This window comes from Triticum dicoccoides, chromosome 2B (assembly GCF_002162155.2).
Source record: "Triticum dicoccoides isolate Atlit2015 ecotype Zavitan chromosome 2B, WEW_v2.0, whole genome shotgun sequence".
In the NCBI taxonomy this organism is placed as follows: Eukaryota; Viridiplantae; Streptophyta; class Magnoliopsida; order Poales; family Poaceae; genus Triticum; species Triticum dicoccoides.
The window spans coordinates 722,154,357-722,159,579 of record NC_041383.1 but is presented as its reverse complement, the minus strand read 5'-3'; the positions used below and the strand labels follow the sequence as shown (position 1 = coordinate 722,159,579).

Here is a 5,223-nt window from a genome sequence, read left to right as displayed (position 1 = left end):
TTCTATCAGCTCCCTTGTATCTTTCGGTCGCTCCTGCTTGATGGCCTTGTATAATCCTGGTCGGTTGATGGCTTTGTTAATCCAAAGTCGGGCTCTCCGAGAGCCTTCGTTCTAAAAAAAAGAAAAGCGGCGGCGGAAGGAGTTCGCCGTGGTTGAGGGAGCGGCAGGACCCTCCATCCGACGCACACGTCCAAGCCGTGAGTTTTCCCCTGTCGCACTCTCATTTCCCAATGTCAAATCCCTCCGATGGAGACTTCAAAACTCAACACCTAGCAACGAATTTTTCCTTGCGCAGACACATACTACTCGTCACGTAGTTGAAGACTTCAAAAGCCAAATCTCGTCGAGGACTTGTTCACGCAGACACATACGAGTACTACTCTTGCTCGCACTGTCCAATTTTGACTTGGCCGGAAGAAAAATCCCCAACTACAAGTCCACTCCCTGCAACAGCCAGCCCAATTGTTCTCAAGAACTATGTAGTAGTTTCCTTCTTCTCAGGAAGATGAAGCAGGCCGGCACGCCGTGCATTCCAGTTCTGATCCTCCTATTCTTCTTTAGTCCATTCTGCAGATCTGATGACCGGCTGTCGTCTGCAAAGCCGCTCTCCCCCGGCGACACTATCGTCTCCAAGGGCGGGGACTTCGTGCTCGGCTTCTCCCCGGACAGCTCCAACGCGAGCCTGTACCTTGGCATATGGTACCACAACATGGCCGGCCGCACCGTCGTATGGACCGCCAACCGCGACGATCCAATCGCCGCCGCTTCATCTCCAACGCTCGCCATCACCAACAGTTCTGACCTGGTGTTGTCGGACTCCCAAGGTCACACTCCTTGGGCCATGAAGAGCGACATCAAGGGCAGCATGGGAGTTACTGCAGTGCTTCTTGACACGGGGAATTTTGTCGTCCAGTCACCAAATGACACGTCCATTTGGCAAAGCTTTGATCACCCTACCGACACACTCCTCCCAGGTAGGACCATGTTGAGCAAGAAGGGCCATGTGGTGTGGCGCATTATTGCTTCTAAGGGCCTCAATGACCTGTCAACTGGGGTCTTTTCTATGAGCCTTGATCCTAGCTCAAACCTTCACTTTTTCATTTGGAATGGGACTAGGCCCTATCGCCACCGCATCTTCAACGGTGAGATGGCGGTTGGCACATTATACCAGAATACTGTCTTGTATGAAGCCATTATCAGGACAAGGGATGGATTCTACTATGATTTTAGAGTTTCTGGTGACTCACAGTATGCACATCTTACGCTCGACTACATGGGTGTGTTGACTCTGTGCTTGAACAACCGCTCCTCATGGAGAACCATCACCGCACCCCCAGCTAGCTGCAACATCTACGCTTCATGTGGCCCGTTCGGCTATTGTGACTACACGGCGGCTGTCCCGACATGTAGTTGCCTCTGATGGGTTTGAGCCCTCTGGTCCTAACTTTTCAAGCGGATGTAGAAGAATCCAAGAGCTGAAATGCAGCAAGCAAAGTCATTTCGTGACCTTGTTATCTAGGATGATGCTCCCCGATAAATTTTTACGTGTCCACAACAAAAGCTTTGGCGAGTGCATGACTGAGTGCAGCAACAATTGCTTGTGTACAGCCTATGCTTATGCCAACTTTAGCACTAATGATGCTATGGCTGACCAGTCAAGGTGCTTGGTTTGGACAAGGGAGCTTATCGACACAGGAAAGTTTAGCGAGTATGGCGAGAACCTGTACCTCCGGCTTGCCAACTCTCCTGGTATGCACCAACCGATTCTAGGCTAGCTTCTAGCCCATATATTAGCATATGGCACTTAATGTTATCAGATAAACACCAACATTTAATCATGGGGCATCTACTAATTTTATGAAGTTAACATTATAGCAGTAATGGACAAATACTTTTTTTTGCATCTAACTACTTTGGTGTATAGATCTATGACTATTCTATTGAGCCATAATGCAACATTAGACCTCTTTTTACCATAAGCCTAGCAGTAATTCTAGAGGGTTATGTGTAGCACTTTTATTCGACCCATGGTTCACTCATGGCTGTAAAGCGATGTGCTAAACTTATACAGTATTCATTTTGCAGTTCAAAAGAATAACAAATTGGTAAAGATTTTACTCCCAACCATCGCATGCGTGCTGATACTTGCATGTATAGCCCTTGTCAGCATATGCAAATACAAAGGTAGACTTGAAAACGACCCTTATTTTCAAAATTCTACTTCTTTTTACGAGTGTTAATAACAAAAGTATTAATCTTTAGCAGGCACACAGAAGAAGGAAATACACAAGGGACCCATGCTAGGATACCTTAGCTCGTTCAGTGAAATGGGCGGTGAACATGTGGAGTTTCCTTTTTTTAGCTTCGAAGATATTGCTGCTGCAACGGATAATTTCTCTGAATTTAACCAAATTGGAAGCGGAGGTTTTGGTAAAGTTTACAAGGTAGCAGAAAGCCTTGCCTCCTCAGTTATAGTAGCACGTTCTCTATTTTTGAAGAATAATTTTATTTGTGGAAATGATTGCTTTCATTGTTTAATAGTTCAGGATGATACAAAACATGTAGGGAATGTTGCAAGGTGACAAAGAAGTTGCTATCAAAAGGCTTAGTAAGGGCTCTGCCCAAGGGATAGAGGAGTTCAAAAATGAAACAATTCTGATTGCAAAATTGCAACACAGAAATCTTGTAAGACTTCTTGGTTGCTGTATTTATGGAGATGAGAGGTTACTTATCTATGAATACTTACCTAACAAAAGCTTGGACACATTCCTTTTTGGTATGTTCAAACTTCTGATGCATATTACAAGTTTTTGATTAACCAAAAGAAAATCACTTATTACTGATGATATATTTCATTTATTATTCATCTTTGTAGACGATACAAGACAATATGAGCTTGATTGGTCCATACGCTTCAAAATAATTAAAGGGGTAGCGAGAGGGCTTCTTTACCTCCACCAAGATTCAAGATTAACTATAATTCACAGAGATCTCAAACCAAGCAACATCTTGATGGATTCTGAAATGACTCCCAAAATATCAGACTTCGGTATGGCGAGGATCTTTGGTGGAAACAAACAAGAGGCAAGCACTACCCAGGTTGTGGGAACATAGTAAGTAATTCAATGCACTAGCTACGTCTCAAGGTTCCAATTTCTATCTTCTAGTTTATCCCAAATTATGCACCTCACTGAATTGTCTAAAACAGTGGTTACATGTCTCCTGAATATGTGATGGGAGGTGCTTTTTCTGTAAAATTGGACACCTATAGCTTCGGTGTTCTTCTCTTGGAGATTGTAAGTGGCTTGAAGATCACCTCGACGCAACTCGTAATGAACTTTGTCGGCCTTACAGCTTATGTAAGCATGGATAAATGCGTAGAATCTGAATATATCAAACATAGTAAGTTGATCATAAGTTGTTTCTATTGGCTTAGGCATGGAGACTGTGGGAGGATGGAAAAGCAACAGAACTGGTGCACTCTTCGGTTATTGAGAGTTGTTCACTTGATGAAGTTCTACGGTGTATCCATGTCGGACTCCTGTGCGTTCAAGACTGTCCGAATGATAGGCCACTCATGGCATCAGTTACTTTTATGTTGGAGAATGGAAGTGCATTGCTCCCAGCACCAAAGCAGCCTGCATATTTTCCTCTACGAAGTCTCGAACCTGGAAAAATAAGGGGAAATTCTATGAATGTAGTGAGTATCACAACACTTGAGGGGCGGTAGATGAGAAGCCGTACACTTTACCAGAAGCTGATACGATACTTTATGATGTACAAATATGTGGAGTGCAAAAAAAATTAGTAGGTTGTTGTGTCGTATCTTTTTCAGGTCCAGATTTCCAGCTGCCAGAATTCTCCCCCTTTATGTATACCTTGCATATTATGAGAGAAAAGACATTAGAATTACTCCAAAAAGCATAATTATACAGTAAAACATCATAAATAAAAGTAGGAAAACATGATGCAAAATGAATGTATCAATATGATAAAGCAAATCCTGGGATAACCGGACAACAAAAATTGCATAAAAATGACAAAAGACAGAAAACAAGATGACTACGCTGCCAAGCATGAGCACAAGAAGGCCTAAAGAGAACACTCGCCATGACCCAGGGCCTTCGAGTTCCACGAAAACGCTCCCAGGTGGGTAACAATTCAAAGCGTTCTCGCCGACGAGTCCAAAACAAACATCGGTCTTCACCTAGAGCCCTGGAACGAGGAGGAGGATTGTGACGGCGTGTCAGGACCCCGACTCAATGCCACATCGATCTAGCATGTAACACCTCATATCACTTTGCGGCCTCACGCACGGTATTCCCACGGGTGTCGCCTTACCTTTGCCCGGGACCGTTTGCGCCTTTTGGCACACGTATATGATAGTGTCGCTAGCATCCATATCATAAGGAGCCCGGGCTGACATGGCTAGTCGTAAACCCAAAGTGGCACAAGCTTACAGGGACATGCATACATGACCCAGCATCGAACGTGTCGGTCATCAGCGAGTGAATCCAGGCTGTAGCACTGGGCTAGCAGGACTCCGGTGAACCGGGCTGTAGCGGGCTAACAGGACTCCGGTATTCATCGCGTGACATTTCCCCGAAGGGACAGACACATGAACGAAGAAGGACACATGCCGGCCAGCCTAAGTGTTCCGGAGCAGTAGCAAGCTACCATTGGAAACACTAGGAGACATTTCCCGGTAAGAGAGTCTACTAAGGATAAACAACTAGATAGTCAGATCCCACACATACCAAGCATTTCAATAACATACACACAATATGCTCGATATGTGCAAATACAACATGGCATCACAACATGGCTCTACGACTCAAGTATTTATTCATTAGGCTCCGAGGAGCGAGAGATTACAAACAGGGGTCTCATGACCCAACATTCAGAGCATACAAGTCAAAGCACAAGCAGAAGCTATCATGTCTGAGTACAGACATCTATAAATGAAAAAGGCTGAGAAGCCTGACTATCTACCAGATCCTGCCGAGGGCACAAGATCGTAGCTGAGGTAACAAGCTAAACGTCGAAGTCCACGCGAAACTACTAGTGAGACTGAGATCTCTCTGCAAAAACATAAAATAGGCAAACGTGAGTACAAATGTACCCAGCAAGACTTACATCAGAACTAACTACATATGCATCATTATCAACAAAGGGGATGGTGGGGTTTAACTGCAGCAAGCCAACTTTGACTCGGTGGCTATC

The 5,223-nt window shown here is 44.6% G+C and overlaps 1 pseudogene; it reads left to right on the top strand.

The window, feature by feature from the left end:
* Positions 1 to 505: 505 nt before the first annotated feature.
* Positions 506 to 3,730, top strand: LOC119361253 (annotated as a pseudogene).
* The last annotated feature ends 1,493 nt before the right edge of the window (positions 3,731 to 5,223 follow it).